Raw genomic sequence first — 18,919 nt, 5'->3', positions numbered from 1 at the left:
CAGAAAGCAGCTAAACTAGTTTAAGAAAAAAGGTTTTGAAATTGCCAAGTCTATTTACTGGCATCCTTTCTTATGCAGTATCCCTGCTAAATAATCCACTGAAGCGGCCTATATTTTCTTGACCTTTTGAGATATTACAAACATGGGTGGGTTATTCCCAGAGTTTCCTTGAGGTACGTCGGGGGTGGGAAGAGTGTTCTCTGGGGAGCGATGAAAGAGGGAAACATTTCTCACACACCCGTAATGAGAATAACTGTAACTGATTTGTATGAACAGTTGCTGCACTTACATAAGGTAGGGTAATGGTTGTGGAGTGTAGAGATGAAGATGGTTAAGTAATGCTTGTATTGATTTTTGGTTATCAACTCCAACAGATGAGAATTGCACATATTGGCAGCACAGCTGCAATTGCTAAGGAAAAAGCTAGTTTCCCTTCAGGTACTGGAACTCTAGAGATTCAGACATGGTTTAAAAAGTATAGCAAATGCAGGGAATCTCTTTTAAAGTACATTGCAAGCTGGATGACATCAAAAGTGAAAACCATTACTTTCAGAGATAGAAAGCATGGCCTGTCGGAGGCTGCACTACATTCTGTACAGAAAGGGAGGAAACTTTGGTCCTACCAACAGGGTTCTCACTGTTGCTGTCCTTTCCTCAGAGAGCATACTCATCCTTTGGTCATCATGCCCTTCAGCTGATCTGCTAGAAATAGTACAAGCCATCTCTCCTTTCTGTTCACTCACCTTTCACAATCAAAGTATTTGAGGGTGCCTGTTACTGTAGCATTTAGATAAATTATGTCCTTCCTGTATACATCTCCTCTGGACTTGTATAAGGAACCTAGCAGGTCCTTGCCAGTAAAGTTATTGTTCTGCTAATTTTACTCTTGAGAGTATTCTGTGCCAAAAATTTTAAAATTCTGCAAATTTTATTGGTCAAAAAAAAAGTGTCTCCAGCATAGCACTGTGGAAACACAGGCCACTGGCTGCACAGAGGTGGGAGATCACTGTGCAGCTCCCCTATCCTGGGATGTAAACTCCGTGGTGAGGCTGCATGCAACCCTGACACAGTGCAAGGACTGGGCCTGCCCCAGAGACACCACAGAGCCCTGTCCCTCTGTACTAGGTGCCTGCCTGCAAAGCAGGAGCCAAGTGTGGAGGGAATCCAGGTGTGAGTTGAGTACGTTCTGTGTGGGGCAGTCTGGGTGAGGGCAGCTCAGTGGGGGGAATCCAGATGGACAGGGGCTTGTGGGGTTCTGGGTGCAATGATAATGGGATTCTGCAGGGGGGCCCAGATGCTCGGGGAGGTCTGAGTGTGGGGGGCCCAGATGCTGGGGGGGAATGGGGCTCAATGAAGTTGGGATCCAGGTGCAGCTGGTTGGGGTGGAAAGATCCAGGTGTGGTCAGCTTGTGAGGGTGGTCCAGGAGGAGTGGGGCTCATTTGGGGGGGGGGGGGGGGGGAAACCAAGGTGCAGGAGGGGCTGGATGTACAGATGGGGGAGCAGCTCCCTGTACAGGGATCTCTCCCTGCAGCTGAGGAGTGATGGAAGGAAGCACATGGGAATGGGCAAGGAGTTTGCAGAGCTTTCTGCAAGCAGGGGAGAAATCTGGGGGTGGGTCTGACCCAGTGCCAAATGGCATGCAGTGGAAAGAGGAAGTTCTGTCTCCCCCAAGCCCAGCAGGGACTAGAAGCTGAGCCTGGTGCAGGGTAGGAGCCACCAGCCAGGTCTTCCCCAATCCCACCTGTGCCCCACAGTGATTTACCTCTCTGCTAGCTGCCCTGGGCACCTGAAACATATTGCTGAGGAGAGTTGCATGACTGCTTTTGTGGCTTCCCTACCAGAAGTCATTTTTCTGCAGGCAAATGAATCAGCAGGGAAACAAATTCTGTGCACGTGCAGAATTCCCCCAGGAGTAACAGTAACACCTAACATGTGCCAGACACTACAGACGTACAAGAACTTACAGTCTTTAAAGACAGATACAAAAATTAGGGGGAAGGGAATCAACATAAGCAATTCCTCGACACACCTTTTTAATTCAATGTGTATAAAAACTATCCACAACTGCGCCTTTCCCTAGGCAGAAGTTTTACTTCCTATATATGTCCATAATTTCATATGTTTTCATAGTAGCAGCATAGCATCTAAGCACAGGATAAATAAATGAATGCAATTACTATCGTAGGCCCATGTGCCTACACATGGTGCCATGAAATTCTATGCAGGGTCCATCCATGCAGAATGAATTGCAGGGGTTGGGTAATATACTCTGCCACTGCAAGGGAATAAATGGCATGTGAGGAGGTTTAGAATCATAAGAGTGAAGCATTTACAGCAGAAATTAAGCTTGATTTGGTCTTCACCTGCTCCATGTTGAGCCACAAAAATTATTCAAGGGCCGGAGAAGACGCTTTACAGTGAGATACTTAAAGAGCTCAATAAGTTTACCTTATGAAAAAGAAGATTGAGAGGTGTCTTGATTATACCTTCATAGCAAGAACTTCCCGGGTATGAACAGGCTCTTTAATCTAGTGGAGAAAGGCATAAGAATCAATGGCTGGAAGCTGAAGCCAGAGAAACTCAAATTGGAAATGAGGCAAAAAAAGTCCCCCAGTGAAGGTGATGAACCATTGGAAGAAACCATCAACGGAAGTGGTGGATTCTCTTTTTTCATTTCTTCAGATCAAGACTGGATGCCTTTCTGGAAGAAATGTTTTAGTCAATCACAAATTATTGGACTGAATACAGGAGTAACTGGGTGAAATTTAAGGGACTCTGATACACAGGAGGTCAATCTAGAGGATTTAATGGTCCCCCCTAGCTTAAGCTCTATAGTATGCATTTTCATTCTTAATAGGCGTATAGCACAGTGGTTTCCTGCATTCTTTTAGGAGACTGTGTTTAGGTCATGACTCCATGAGCAACTATGACAAACTATAATACAAATTATTGCATTGTCTATCCAATCATGGAGTATGCCCCCACTGTGCTAGGCAATATACAAACATAGAAGAAGCTTGCAATCCAATACCCCAATCCTACAAACTCTTACACACATGCTTAGTTTTACCATGAGTTGTTGCATTGAGATCAATGCAGCTACTCACAGTAGTTAAGTATGTGCACAAACATTTGTAGAATTGGAGCCTAAGTATGTCTATATAAGAATACAAAGCATCCTGTTTTCCTCCACTAAAGTATCCCATTTAAACAGAGCCTGGAAGAAAACACTTAACATGTTTTCAGCTGATGTGCACTAGAAATTCTGGAAATCTCTATCCTTCAGGCAAGTGGTTGTTGAAATCCAGCTTCTGTAGGGAGGTACCTGAAATGGTGTTAAATCATCAGTGTACCTAGAGCACACCTGAGCCCCATCTACAGCTGGAGAGAAGGCAAGTTCTAAGATGCTCTTTGTAGGGGGGGACAGAGACAACAGGTTTGAAATAACAAGGGCTGTGTAGCAACGGGAGTGTGTGAAATGTTTTGCAGCACACTGGGATGCAAAGGTTTAAACATCCTGCTGTTTGTTTAGCAATCAATGTACTGGGAACCTTTAAAATTAATGACTTGATTTATAAGCTTCTAGTGCTGCAGTAAAGCAAGTGTTTAACAAGTCTTCAAAACATAATAAAATACTTGTTTCTAGAATATACAGTATTGAAGTATGGGGAATGTGTACAAACAGTGAGAATTTATGCCAGGTGTTTTATAGCAAAGCATCTAGTAAATTCTCCAAAGATCCTCCAAGCCATATGGCTGAGACTGAGTGCTTTTCTGCTGCTAACATATAAATACAACTCAATCTTTTATCACAACAGTAAATGTTTGAGTTATCTGGACACTAGACCATTTATGGATTTAACTTTCAGCCTCAGTATGGTGTCTACAAAAATAATCTGTTTGGAAAGGGATTCACCATTTAAATGGCAATTTGAAGAGGACACAACTAGGACTAACAGCCTCACTCTTGACCTTAGAAGTGTATTAAAGAAAAGAAAAGAAAAAAAACCTTTAGAAACCTAACTTCTAAAATACCATCCAAGAACTATGGGTCAAACTAGTCCACTGTATGGAGATTGTACTCAAGCTGATCTGCATTTTACATAATACTGTGGACATTATTAAAGTTACTTTGGGGCATATGAAGACAAATTGACCTTGTATGCTATATGGCTGGCTCTCCCTGTCACTCAGAGAGGCCATGCCACCTCACTATCACATACCTGTAAAGGTGAGCTCAAAAGGAAGAATTAGCTTTATCTAGTGCTCCGATCCTCCAGCCAGACAGAACAGTACGGCAGTCTATGAGCCCCAGGCAGGGCAGCAAAGCAATGAGTGGGCCCTGGCCCACAATCATGGCAGAGCAGCTAAGTAGTGTATGGGGCTCAGGTATGGTCAGAGGAGCACAGGCTCCCTGGCCTAAGGAGGGGGATACTGCCATCCCAGGGGTGGAGTGGCAGGGGGAACATGGGCCCACCCAACTCCACCATGCCCCAGCCCAGCGGCAGAGTGGTCTGCCATTGAGTTAGCAGGGATCCACCCACAACACACTGACCTTGTATCAGGTCAGCTCCCAATCAGACTGTTCCTGGTTTCCCTGAGGTGCTTCCTACTCTCTCCTTCAGGTGTACCCACATCTGTCATCTCAGGGAGCTCTGACCAGTCCACAGGCAGCTGCTTCTCAGTCAGCCAGTAGCCTAGGGAGACCCAGCAACTCCTCAGCATCTTGGTCAGCAGCAGTCCTGGGAGCTCTAGTCAGGCCTCAAGAAGTAGCCCCAACAGCTCCTCTATAAGTAGAATACATCCATCTCCTGTAATGACACCACCACAGCTGAGCTGTAGGGCCCACCTTTTGTACTTCCCCTTCCTGTCCCACCCTTCTGCTTCTGGTGGGGCAGATGTGGTTCTCCTGGTTTGGCCCACCAGGGGGCGTGTTGTGGTCCCTCCTGTCACTCTCTGAGTGAGGCCATGCCTCCAGGCTACAGACCTGTATTGGGAATACCAGTCTCTGAGTGCTGCATATCTACACTTTGCTTTTGAGTGCTGTAAATTGTTTCTGGTATTGAGTGTAGTCTTTTACGAAGCAACTTAAAGTGTGGTTCAACTTTGAAAGGCGTTTCAAAACATGGCATCATTTTATTGAGTCTCAATTATTAGCAGATCAAATGCTTAGAAGTAAAGACACATCTTGATAATAGCCAGTCCAGCAAAATCCCTCTGAGACTGGAAAGTCTAGTGGAGTTTTTTCTTCTCACACATCACTAGTAACAAAGTTCCGCAGGCCAAATTTGATTCTAGTTACAGGAGTGCAACCCTATTGTCTTCAAACTGTGCCTGCCACACCTATACAGTCTCATTTCCTTCAATGGGGATAATGGACTGGAACATAATAAACAGTTCTGTTGATGATGGACCCTAAGCAATAGAGTCCAGCTCACTTTCAGGCCTGTGATAACTTTGGAAGGCTAATAGGAGTAAAAAGAACATTTGTCAATAAAGTCAGCAGATACAACAAAATTAATCTATTGAATTTTTTGCAATTAATTTTTAGAGTTACTTTTCCAGGTTAAACCACGCTTTACTGTTTCCTGTGATCTACTAGTGGATTTGATTACTTTTATATTAATAGTTCTTTAGTTTTTCCTCCAAACGTGGATAATATGCTAAAGATGATATATATGTGTATACATAAATATATCTCTGTGTGTGTGTATATATATATGCATATGTATATATACACAAGTTGCTCAAATGAATATAGCACAAAATTTTATACTGAATAATTTAAAAAGGCATTTAGCATTGGAGACTATTGATAGGCTTTAAAGGAATGTTGTCATATAAACCATACAGAACAAATATACAGTAAATATGCACAAAAGCACAAAGAGCCTCTGGGCTTCCACATTTTCAAACAACATCTTAAGATCAGCATACCATAGATTCCAAGGGAAAAAAGGGACCATCATGAACATCTAGTCTTAAAATTTACCTATCTTATGTTTTTGTATACCCTTACAAAATGAGAACAACAGAGTGAAAGAAGAGATGAAGAAGTAGGGAAAGGAATAAAAAAGGGAAAAGAACAAAAGGACTAGAACAATAGAATCTACTCCTCGTGTTACAAGGAGTGCTCATTTAATTTTCTCCTTCATTTGAGTTGCTGTTTTATTTCTTTTCCGGAAGTCATTCCATGCTGTTAAACTTTGCCAAGTTATCATCCAAGCAGTAGATTAACTTCTCAAAAGCTACTGTCTCAGCAAGTGGAGTTTAACAACTGACAGAACAAATGGCTGCTTGTTCCTGAAAGCTTAGGAAATGGCTGCTGCTAACATATGGTACCAAAAATGGACTTCTCTTAATTCAGATGCAACTAAAGTTGTGTTGGTCCTAATTTCTATTTTCTAAACAGGTATAAAGAATGGTTGATATATGTGTTGAGATAGAATGACCTTTCCTAAAAGGGCTTATTATGATACATATTATGTACGCTTAATGTAATTAGATGAAGTTAGTGCTGGCCAAAGCAGATAACAGAAATATCCCACTCCAAGTTAAAGTACTTTTTAGAAGAGAGAAGCGCTATAGTAACAAACATTTCCCTCGCCAAAGGAGCATTAAGGAAAGGTACTTCATGATTCAAAGCACACAACTGTACTGCTAAATCCTAGGGCTTGCTGGTCAGCCTTGCTATGTGCCCATGCAGGGATGTAAGAAGCCTCTTGGCTCCTCTGCATGGGCTACCCATATCACCAGACTCTGGATGGGGGTAATCAGCTGCTGCTGGGCTGCTACTCTGCCTCCTAGATAGGTGGGTGGGGAGTGGGCAGAGCCTTAGCTCAACCCTTCAATACACACTAAATAGCATGGCAAGGGAAATAAACTGTGCCAGGAAAAGGGATTGGCACAGATTACTTCCCTCTTGTTGGGTCTGAATTGTGACTCTGAATAGAGCTATTTAATTAATTTATGTATGTAAATTTCAATAATAATAAAGATGACTATATAAGGCTCTAGACACATAATTAATAATACAATAAAACCTCAGCAGCAAAAATAATAATTCAAACAGGCACTCAGCCAGCCACCTACAAAACACTCCCTTCATTGTTCTGGGAAGCATACTCTCAGAATTACAGCCTGGGCCCTGCTCTATTCCTGGGACAGTGCGGTAATGTGCTGACCCTTACTTGCTTTGTTTTGCAAGATACACGGACTGCATGCAGATCAGAGAAGAGAAACAAGATGACTAGAGGAAATGGTTCATAAGGAAAGATTAAGGATCCAGTCCCTCCCACCCCCACTTAGAAGCAGATGGGGAAATTCTTATTAACTTTGTTGGGAGCAGGAGCAGGCCCTAGAAGAGCAAAATAGGTGCTTTGCTAAGCCATAACTCAGGAGAGAATGGATGAATCTAGTTATTTAGAAGGTGTAATCTCCAAAGTAGAAGACAGATATATACAGGAGCAAGGGATGACGTGGGGTCATTAAGGCTAAGTAGGGAAAATCATCCAGCTGCTGAGCTGTATGAGGCTGTGAAATAGTTACTCGTGAGAACTAGTGAAAGCCCCATATTTAAAATTAGACAGGACAAAACACTAGCAAATGTGCAGAGGGAACAAGCTGGTACTGGCAGGGGGCTTCTGATTGGCCTTTCCATCTCTAACTTCTGTGATAATTCAAAAGAAATTACCTAGAGTTTGAGTAATGGATCTGGACAGTGAGTTTGTGAGCATAGGGTTCAATCCTGCAAGGTGCTGAGAACTCTAGCTTTGATCCAGAAAAGCACTTAATCACTTTGCTTTGGTTAGCTTTGATTTCAGTGGGACTGTTCATGTGCTTAAGTTTAGCCCAAATGTGATTTATTGGATTGGGGCTGGTGTGTTCAGCTCCTTTGATAATGGAAACCATAAGCATTAATCTTAGTGCTTCTGGCCTGATTGAGGTGGGCTCCCCATCTCTCTTTCATTCTAATGAAACATATTTCCCAGCAGGTACATAGGGTGGGGTTTTCAGCAGGTCGTCTGCTACTTTGAGTGCTCCAGTGACATCCAGAAAATGAACTGGCTAGCAACAGAGCCAGTGGAATTTGGGATGTTGGGGGGTGTCAATAAGCATCTAATCACTGTAGGAGTAAGTATGCAAATTCACATAACAAGCTGGTGCAGAGGAAGGAGGGGAGGGGAGTTAACCTGCACTTAAGTCATTTTCTATCTTTTCTTAGTGACGTGTTATATTTGCTTGTTCTGAGCAACAAAGGCTAAAACAACAAATAGCTTTATTTTTGAATTTTTTGGTGAGGCATGTAAGGGGTAATGAAGCCTTAACAGAAAAGACAGCTTTTCCCCTAAACTCTGCCGCCGTTGTATGCATAAATGATTCAATTGATTTCACACTTTCCAGAACATTTAGCAGCTTGTTATTAAAGCAACTGTTATATTTGTATTTTCTATCTAGTACCATAACATCGTGTTTCCCAGTACATGGAAAGAATGCTAGATAAATGCCCTGGTTTTATAATTGCTCTTGTTTCACAATGGAGAGGAAATGGGACTTGCTGTTAACTCTGATAGATCCCGTACAACAGAGCAGTTAGTAGGAAAAAGGTTTCCATAGCAGCAGCAAACATTCCTGAAACATTTGGTGCACGTTTCCTCCACTGTTCATCTTTCTATAATATATGTGTGTGTGTCTGTGTGCACGTGCGTGTGTGTGGTAAACACATGAATATATTCAATGGAGTAATTGAGTGGGCACTTTTAAAAGACACCATTGCCCCCGTAACTTACATTTATGGAAGTATTAACAGTATTTTCCCATGCTGCTGTAAGAATACGGAATATAAATATTGCAATCATGTCAATTGGTGCAGTAAATGCTGATTTTATTTTTTGAATGGCACCCCATTCTGTGTATATCAAAAATCTATCTAAACATGCACATAGCATAGAATCATAGAAATGTAGGACTGGAAGGGACCTCAATAGGTCACCTTAGTCCTGCACTGAGGCAGGACCAAGTATTATCTAGACCATCCCTGACAGGTGTTCATAACCTGTTCTTAAAAACCTCCACTGACAGAGATTCTACAACCTCCCTAGGTAATTTGTTTCAGGGTTTAACTACTCTTACGGTTAGGAAGTTTTTCCTAATATCTAACCTAAATCTCCCTTGCTGCAATTTAAGCCCATTACTTCTTCTCCTGTCCTTGGTGATTAAGGAGAACAACTTATCACCCTTCTTTATATAACAACCTTTTAGGTACTTGAAGATTGTTATCATATCGCCCCTTAGTCTTCTCTTCTCCAGACTAAACAAACCTTTTTTTTTTCAATCTTTCTTTGTAGGTCATGTTTTGTAGACCTTTCAATAATTTTTGTTGCTCTCTGCTGGACTTTCTCCAATTTGTCCACATCTTTCCCAACCTGTGGTGCCCAAAACTGATGTGGTCAGTATCACAGATGTGGTCGTATCAGTGCTGAGTAGAGAAGAATTACTTCTTGTGTCTTGCTTACAACACTCCTGCTAATACTCCCCAGAATAACGTTTGCTTCTTTTGTAACAGTATTATGCAGCTTACGGAAGCTTATGCTCAAATAAATTTGATAGTCTCTAAGGTGCCACAAGTACTCCTTTTTCTTTTGCGGATACAGACTAACACGGCTGCTACTATGAAACCAGTATTATGTTGTTGAATAATATTTAATTTCTGATCCACTGTAACTTCCAGATCCCTTTCTGCAGTATTCCTTCTTAGGCAGTCATTTCCCATTTTGTAGAGTTACCAGATAGCAACTGGGAAAAAACAGGACGGGGGTAGGGGGTAATAGGCACCTCTATAAGAAAAAGTCCCCCAAAATGGGACTGTCCCTTTAAAAACAGGCCATCTGGTCACCCTACCATTTTGTAAGTGTGTACCTCTGGGGTTCTCAAACTGGGGGTTGGGACCCCTCACGGGGTTGTGAGGTTATTGCATGGGGGGCCACGAGCTGTCAGCCTCCACCCCAAACCCTGCTTTGCCTCCAGCATTTATAATGGTGTTAACTATATAAACAAGTGTTTTTTAATTTATAAGGGGGGGGTCACACTCAGAGGCTTGCTATGTAAAAAGGGTCACCAGTACAATAGTTTGAGAACCACTCGTGTACCTGATTATTCCTTCCTAAGTGTAGTACTTTGTATTTGTCCTTATTGAATTTTATCATATTTGTTTCAGACCATTTCTCCAGTTTGTCAAGATCATTTTGAATTCTAAAACTGTCCTGTGGCGGTACAATGACAAGATAGCACAGAGCCTTAGCAAGCAAGTAGCTGGTCTGCTAACGGGCTTCTGCCTGTCAGCTTTCCACCTTCCCCTTTATTCTCTCTCTCCCCCCGTGCATTACATTCTCCAACAGATAAAAGGAATACACTGGCTTTGTTTAACATTCTTATTTACCAATTTCTATCTACCGCATTCCTTGCTCTCGGGCCTTGAGCCCAGTCCTGGGAGGCTTCCCACGGTTCATGTCATCTTGGCGAGATTCCAAGGTTGATGCCCTTGAGAGGAGCTGTGTGTGCACAGGTCCAGCACAACACTCCGGGTGTGCCCTGAATGTTGCCAAGCGCATAAACCTTGTATGAATGCTACATCGTCCTCCAAAGCACTTGCCACCCCTCCCAGCTTGGTATCTTCTGCAAACTTTTTTATAAGTGTACTCCCTATGCCATTATCTAAATCATTTATGAAGATATTGAATAGATCCAGACACAGGATAGATCCCTGTAGGACAGCACTTGATATGCCCTTCCAGCTCAATTGTGAACCATTGAGAATACTCCCTGATGACAGTCTTCCAGCCAGTTGTGCATCCACCTTATAGTAAGTTCATCTAGGCTATATTTCTCTAGTTTGTTTATGAGACAGTCATGTGAGACAGCCTTACTAAACTTGAGATATATCACATTTACTGCTTCCCCCCATCCAAAAGACTTTTTACCCTGCCAAAGAAGGATATTAGATTGGTATGACATTATTTGTTCTTGACAAATCCATGTTGACTGTTACTTATCACCTTATTTTCTTCTAGGGATCTAGAAATTGATAGATTGATTATTTGCTCTATTATTTTTCTGGGTACCGAAGTTAAGTTGACGTGTAGAATTCCCTGGGTTGTCCTCATTCCCCTTTTTATAGATAGGTACTAAATTTACCCTTTTGCAGTCCTTGGGTATCTCTCCTGTCCTCCACGAGTTCTCAAAGATAACTGCTAATGGCTCAGAGATTAATTGGGTTCATAGCTAATAGTATTGTAGTGGCCCAAAAGACCACATCATCCAGTTTGACCCTCCAGGATGAAAAGAGAAGAGGATTGAAACAATGTTTTTTCAAAATGAAATCTGTTTCTACCTCTTTAAATTACAAAGATTGTGCATAAAGAATTTTCCATGGAAGAACCTCCACTTGGATTTCCATAACAAAATACTAAATAGAGAAAAACACTTTCAAAGGAGTGATGGTGATCAAAACAGTAGTCAAACCATCTTCCAGACGGCTCTCTCTATCGGCCCTTCTATCTCACTCTGCCTCCTGACTAATTAAAAGCAGTCTAGACCAAGTTGCAACAATAGATCTCCTTTTGCTGTTCCTAGGTGCTACTAAAAAATAAGCAAATTCACATGAACTCCATCTCATCCCATATCCATACGCTATGAGTGTGCTGGGGTATACAGACCCTACACCTGAAGGGGTTAATGAGGAACACCTGAATGAATGGGTTAATGAGAGCCTGTGGGCCCAATCAGCCCCACCCTGTTACACCTAAGCAAGGTGTCAAGCCTGGAGGGAGGAGATGTAAAAAAGGAAAAGCCCAGCTCACTCATGGCTGATTAGGTGAGGGAGTAGACCTCTTGAGCTAATTCACTGGTGCTAGATACTGCCTTGAAGTTGCCTGGGTAGACCATTTGGTGCTGGAGCCTAGAGACTCCAAAGTATCTGAGCCTCCTTAGGGCAGGTAGGCCTGGTGCAGGACTTTTTATTTTTTGGTCTTCATAGTTAATTTGTTTCCCTTTTGTTTTGGGACTTGCAAATATGTCATCTAGGGAAGAGACTATGAGGAAGGCCTAGCTGCAGGCCATGCTAGGGAGCAGCCCAGGGATACATCAGAGTGTCTGAAGTAAACCAACCTCTTCTGCTTCAGACACGGTCCCTGGTTTGGCTCCCAAAATGGAGGTCAGGCCTGTGTTCCCCTGCCTGAAGTGTGGAGACCCTGGAGCCAAGGGACCCTGGCAGGCCCAAAAAGCTTGAAGCTGGCCTGAACATCTGATGTTAGCAGATCAATGATGTGGTAGACTGAAGCCTCTCTGGAAGGGGTTGGACTAAAAGTAGACTGGTAAGAGGGCCAAATCACAGGAAGAGGCAGACTGCTGCAGAACCAAAGTGGCTGAGGCAGGAAGTACCAAAGGAGGAGAGTCACTACACCATGTCCAGCCATAGTGGTGTGTGTCCGGAGTGAGTAGACTATGCTACAATGAAATAATATTTACTGGATTAAAATATATACTGTAAAGCATGTATCAGGAGCTGCTCTGGGTTATTTCATAAGCACCAGTCTTGTTGGCTGTATATCTTTCTGGAGCTGAAGAAAGACCCAGTTTAATTGCTGTGTTATAGGGACCGAGCCAAAGCAAAGCAAACCACTGTAAACACGCTCCTGTGGTGGTGAAATGGGCCAAAGGAGGTTGGAAGAGAAAAATGTCAGTGCTGGTGGTGTGTACCATCAGGGTGTTGTCTGTGCAGGGTACATAAAGCTGTACGGCCTCCACCACAGCAGTGGAGGCCGAAGTGGAGAAGAGAAAAGGGTGCAGAAAAGAAGGGGCAGTGTCACAGTGACAATTTCAAGTGGCTCCTGCTTTGCTTTCTAGTACCTAGCTCGTTGCTGAGGCTTTTCACAGGGGTGAGGGTGAAGCATCAAGGCAGGATGGGGGACTGGAAGGCCAAACATCTTCTCAGAGGTATGTCTATGCTGCAATTAAACACCTGTTCTAGTCTGTCAGCTGATTTGGGCTGTGGGTCTATAAACTGCAGTGTATATGTCCAGACCTGGGCTTTGGGACCATCTCCTGTTGTGGGATCCCAGAGCCTGGGTGCCAGCCCAAGCCCGGACATCTACCCTGAAGTTTTATAGCCCCAGTCAGCTGATGCAGGCCAGCCATAGGGGTTTAATTGCAGTGTTGACATACCTAGAGGGACTACAGGAAACTCTTGACCTAGTTCAGTAAATTATCCCTATTCAGGAAAGTACTTAAGAATATGTTTAACTTTGCTCAAGGGGCCATTTAAGCACAAGATGAAGAAACAGCAGTTTATGATCAGAAGGGTGACTGGCTCCTTTAAAAAGCAGTGTACCTGTGACCAATTACCTGCTGCCTAATTGGATTTAAGGGAAGGCACTTGAGCCCTATAAACAGACAGGTGGCAGAGTAAAGCTGCAGAGTTTTGATGGCTGTAGAGGACTTTGGGACACCAGGGAAACCAGACTTGAGCCAGGTAGGGCTAGAAATGACCTACTAAAAGCAGAGAATTGAGTTGGACCTTGTGGAATCTGTTTTGGGACTTGGAGTTTTGTATTCAGTTTTGACTAAACCCAGGCTCTGAGCAAGTGTTTGCACAGAAAGATGCCTGTATATGGATTTTATTGGGGAGCCCAGGAAGAAGGGAAACTGAGGCAGGGTGCCTGCAAAGTGATCTCAGCCTAGCAGGGCTTGCTACAGAACTACAATACAGTTGTTATGGAGAATGGGTTGTACCACATGAGTCTGTTCACTTGCTGTACGTCCTGCAGTCTAGCCCTCAATGCCTTGCCTATTCCGCTGACTTTTGGGAAATCTCTTCCAATGCACTAGCACTAGGGCAGGCCCACCTAATTGTATCAGAAGGTTAAAAACCTGTCAGGCTACTCCAGTCTGTGGACTGGAATCTCTAGCTCAGTGCTGGAATGGCTGCTGCCCCAAGCTAGGACCATTTCTCTAGTGCTGCAGGCTCAACAGTGTGACGCTAGTGCTCATTGCTGTTATCACAGGGGTGAGGCAAGCCTGGTACACAAGACTGATCATGATACTAGCTGGAGCACTAGCATCATGGGATATTGTAGGAGCTAATCCTAAATATTACTTATATGGCACTATGATCTATCTCTAGGGATGCTTTTTTATGGAGGATCTGTAAGCCTGGGATTTCCTAAGGAGTTGGGAGAATCAAAGGGTTTGGGGCATCTTTGGTGCCTGTGACAACCCAACCTAAGTGTATAATGAACCCAGTGAATGCAGATTACAGATTCCAGCTGTACAGCTAGATGCTTTAGCTTCCTTTTATTTTGGGGTGGTTTTGTCTTTATTTTTTGTAACTATTAAAGCTAGTTAATATTCACTTTTTGATGAAAATGAATCTTGCCAGTTTGAGTTCTCTGCATTGATCTGAAGCCTTGACTATTGTTGCTGTAAAGGAAAGTCAGATGTTCCTCTATTGCTTTCATCCCTCGCTTTCATCCGTGAACAGTCCGTTGGCTCACCTGAACTCAGATGTGATCACAGGTGAAGCTCATCAATCTCTTTAATTTTTATACAATACAAGGTAATTGTATTACATGTTGTCAAGGTTCCTTCCCCACTCTGAACTCTAGGGTACAGATGTGGGGACCTGCATGAAAAACCCCATAAGCTTATTTTTACCAGCTTTAGGTTAAAACTTCCCCAAGGTACAAACTATTTTACCTTTTGCCCTTGGACTTTATTGCTGCCACCACCAAGCGTCTAACAAATGTATAACAGGGAAAGAGCCCGCTTGGAAATGTCTTCCCCGCCCCCCCCATCCCAAAATCCTCCCAAACCCTCCACTCCCTTTCCTGGGGAAGGTTTGATAAAAATCCTCACCAATTTGCATAGGTGAACACAGACCCAAACTCTTGGATCTTAAGAACAATGAAAAAGCAATCAAGTTCTTAAAAGAAGAATTTTAATTGAAGAAAAAAAGTAAAAGAATCACCTTGGTAAAATCAGGATGGTAAATATCTTACAGGGTAATCAGATTCAAAACATAGAGAATCCCTCTAGGCAAAACCTTAAGTTACAAAAAGACACAAAAACTGGAATATACATTCCATTCAGCACAACTTATTTTATCAGCCGTTTAAACAAAACAGAATCTAATGCATATCTAACTAGTTTGCTTATTAACCCTTTACAGGAGTTCTGACCTGCATTCCTGCTCTGGTCTCACTGGTCATTTTGGTCAGGTGCCAGCGAGGTTATCCTAGCTCCTTAACCCTTTACAGGTGAAATGGTTTTTCCTCTGGCAAGGAGGGCTTTAAAGGTGTTTATCCTTCCCTTTATATTTTTGACACATGTTCATACAAATCTCCTACAACACACAGTAGTTAGTGCCTGATAATGCTGCAAAATAAAAGTCAGAGCAGACCAGGCCTGTAGCCATGGAGGGGTATTAGAGGATGGGTAACAGGCTCACTGGTCTGGAAATGAGTGAATGCTTGCATGAGTTGTATATGGGATCTTAGACTTAGATTTCAAGCCATCTGTTATAAAGAGAAGGTAAGTCAGGGAGGTGGTGGGAGAAAACTGGTGTGGTGGCAGCAGAAAAAATCTGCAGGATACAAAGTCAAGGAGCACAAACCATATACAGATCACAAGGATATCGTCATTTTATTTGCACTTGAAGATTGTCAAATAGATGTGCATATGGACTATGATCCAGCAAAGCATAGGCTTAGCTTTAAGCATGTGAGTAGTTTTGTAGATTGCAAGAAAACACGTGTTTTGCTGCATTGGTTCCATGCTGTGTTATAAAGGTGAAAACCGAATACAAAAGGTACCCATATCTAGGCATTATGGGTTCTTAGCTCCACATAGCTCTGTTCCTGAGCACTCTGATACACTTCTACCTAGAATTCTGATTATCTACAATTATGGGGGAGGAACTGTCTTGGAAAAACTAAACTGAGTCTAATAATCTTGGCTACTTCTGCGTGCATGCATTAATGGTAACTTGAAAAAAATGCATGCACTATAGCTGACCTTGCTCGCTATCTGGTGAGACCATCTACCGGATGAGATCAGAATCAGGACCTAAGTGTGTGTGTGTGTGGTGGTTTATATCTTTGCCTTTTTTTTTTTTTTAAAGAAAAGTGGTGAACAGTCTGTCATGATTCCATGATATGAGCTGTTAAATGGTCTCATGCTAATGAAAACAACTTTCTATATTTATACTGATCAGTGACTTGTGTGTGTGTTTGGGTTTGTTTGTTTAATCTTCATGACTCTATTTTGGAGTCGCAAATACACTTGTAATGCGGTCCTTCTGATTTTTTTTGAAATATGGAATGAGACAGAAAAGAGTCTTTTAAGTCTCTCAGTGCCATAGCTAATATGGACAGCACAGCTTAACGTAACACTGAGTTGTCATGGATATGGGCATTTTTTACGAAACCATAAAACTACCTGTATACACATCCATATAAGAAAATGACACACAGAGATCAGGATAGCACTGTGATCCATGGACCCCTGGAGTCTGCAGACTAAGATTTCCAAAGGGGTCTGATTCTCTGCACCTCCATTTGAAATCTTTTAGGGGTCTCAGATGAAAAAAGGTTGAAAACCACTGGCATGACCTTAAAAATAAAATAAAATGTACCCCTAGGTGGTGCAGAAGAGCTGGAAAACCCTAAACTCCCAGTTAAGAGAGAGACACTTGTTTTTGTGTGTGGTGTTTGTGTGTGTGTGTTTTTTTTTTTGTTTTGTTTTTTTTCTCCCACTCCCACCCCCATGGAGATCAGGAATCAGTAACTCTATTGATTTCCCCTCCCACCCCTATTATCCTTTATTCATAGAAATGTCCTTGATCAACATTTCCAAATTCAACACAAAGTGTTTGAAATGAAATTTCATTACAACACCAAGTTCAGAAGTTGTGTATTCTAGATTATTTGCATGTAGTAACTGGAAGGAGCTGGTAAAGTTAGGAAATGAAATTAAACTATAAATCAAGTCTGTAAAGGAGGCAAAAGTAATACACAAAGTACTTATTCTTTGAAGATTGCTATTGAGAGATAAAAGCAAGCCTGGGACTTTCTCAGTTGTCCTCCATCTAGGCCCTGATCCTGCAAGGTGATGTAGGAGCGGAGTAACTTACAGGATTGGGGCATCTGATCATAAACTCTTCAGGGCAGGAAGCACCCCCAGCCTGTGACTGGGCTTGTCTTCTGTGAAGGGATGTGGCTTCTTCAACCCATCCTGCTACCACTTTGCACATCTAGGCAATGCCCAAGAACCCTCAATCATTAGCCAGTGTGACAGTAAATCATGATAAAATTTGCGAACACCTGAGAAATGAACCATGGAATTTCCTAGGCAAAAGTGGAAACCATTTAAGTGGTAAAATTCTTCCCTGCTTCTGTCATTAAGTCTTTATTGTTGTATCTGTTCCAGCAGTGGCTGGAGCCCCAGGCCCTTTAAATTGCCTCCAGAGCCCCACTGCTGGAGCCCTGGGGTAGCAGCTCCAGGGCTCCAGCAGCTATTTAAAGGGCCTGGGGCTCCCCTGCTTCTACCGCCTGGGCCCTTTAAATAGCCACTGGAGCCTCGCCGCCACTACTCCAGGGCTCCAGCGGCTATATAAAGGGCCAGGGCGGCAGAAAAGGGGAGCCCCAGGCCCTTTAAATAGCCCCCAGAGCCCTGGGCTGCTGCTGCTACCCTGGTGGGGGGGGACGGACAGGTACTTACCTTACAGGGTGGGCTGGGGCTGGCTCTGACCCCCTCAACTCCACCCCTTCCGCCCTAGGCCCCGTCCCTTCCGGGGGCCAGAGCTGGCCCCAGAGTACCGGTAAGTCGCTCGACTTACTTTCACCCCTGCTGTTAGGACACACTTCCTCAGTACATTGCAGCTCTGCCCTGGCTTTCCATCATAATTCCTGTGCATCATGCATGTTAGTATACACATACTATTAGACTACAGTGTCCTATTTTTTTTTTTTTCCTGTTTTCGATATCTTGGCACACAAGCCCTGCTGCTCATAAGACTGAGCTCAAGAAAGTCACTCTGGCACATAATCCAATACTTGTAAAGCAGCGAAGTTCTAAACTTCATTAGTGGTCACTACCATTCACTTAGAAACCACTAACAGGTTCCTAGCTCCCTGCCAGCAAAACAAGGACCTGTGGAAACTCTTAATTGAGTTCTGCGGGAGTTATAGCTCTAATCTGTAATCAACATTCTGTTGATCTACCAGTAGGTGATTTTCTTATGAAAGAGCAAAGATTATTGCAACTTCCTCCTCTATACCCATATATGAGACAGAATAACTGGCTGCATTTGGTATGGATTTCCATTTTTACAGGATCTCTATTGTGAAATGTATGATGTGTTTCTTAAGAGTTTGGCTGCTATCTTTTTTCTAAATGTGGCTTTCTTTATATACACTGCTTCTATTGGGAAAAGGTAGATCCCAGTATCTACATTCTCAATAAATTGGTCACTAGTTATTTTTAACACATGAAATACTGGTCTAATGTTGGGCCTAAGCCTGTTCCCATTGCAGTCAAAGGTAAAACTTCCATTGGCTTCAGGGGGACCAGTCCTGGTCCCTATGGAAAAATGATGGGGAATTGTCAACTTTAATAAACAAGGAGATGTTTTCAGAAGCCATCTAAGGCACAAAGCCATTGAAAGTTGATTTTTATAGTAGAATTTAAACAGATTCTTAATGTCCTAATTTACCTGCCAACTAACGTAAGAAAAATGGTAACACAACTTCTCTCATCACACTTCCTTTAAACTCTGTATAGTTTTTAAAACAAAAACAAAAAAACCCTGTTCTGCTCTGGGACAGCTCACTGATACTTTCCATCAGTTACAGTCCATTACTATCA

The 18,919-nt window shown here is 42.8% G+C and overlaps 2 long non-coding RNA genes across 4 annotated transcripts in view; one reads left to right on the top strand and one right to left on the bottom strand.

Moving 5' to 3' along the window:
* Window positions 1-509: 509 nt before the first annotated feature.
* LOC122461399 lies at window positions 510-7,818 on the bottom strand. Of its 2 annotated transcripts, XR_006283260.1 has the most exons (3): window positions 7,695-7,818; window positions 4,557-4,812; window positions 2,450-2,529 (listed from the first exon to the last, which is right to left on the bottom strand). It is a non-coding gene; the product is annotated as an uncharacterized LOC122461399 (long non-coding RNA). The 2 variants fall into 2 exon arrangements; XR_006283259.1 differs by having other exon boundaries at window positions 510-4,812.
* Window positions 7,819-10,541: 2,723 nt separating this feature from the next.
* The window catches only part of LOC122461448, a 115,056-nt gene continuing 106,678 nt past the window's right edge, over window positions 10,542-18,919 (top strand). Inside the window, exon 1 of one of the 2 annotated variants that reach the window (XR_006283343.1) lies at window positions 10,542-11,994. This is a non-coding gene — a long non-coding RNA (uncharacterized LOC122461448). Of the gene's footprint in view, window positions 12,492-18,919 lie in introns of both variants that reach the window. The other variant, XR_006283342.1, reaches the window with a different exon arrangement.

The sequence above is a fragment of the Chelonia mydas genome, chromosome 8 (assembly GCF_015237465.2).
Source record: "Chelonia mydas isolate rCheMyd1 chromosome 8, rCheMyd1.pri.v2, whole genome shotgun sequence".
NCBI lineage: Eukaryota > Metazoa > Chordata > Testudines > Cheloniidae > Chelonia > Chelonia mydas.
The sequence above is the reverse complement of the archived record's forward strand: the minus strand, read 5'-3'. Positions and strand labels throughout refer to the sequence as shown.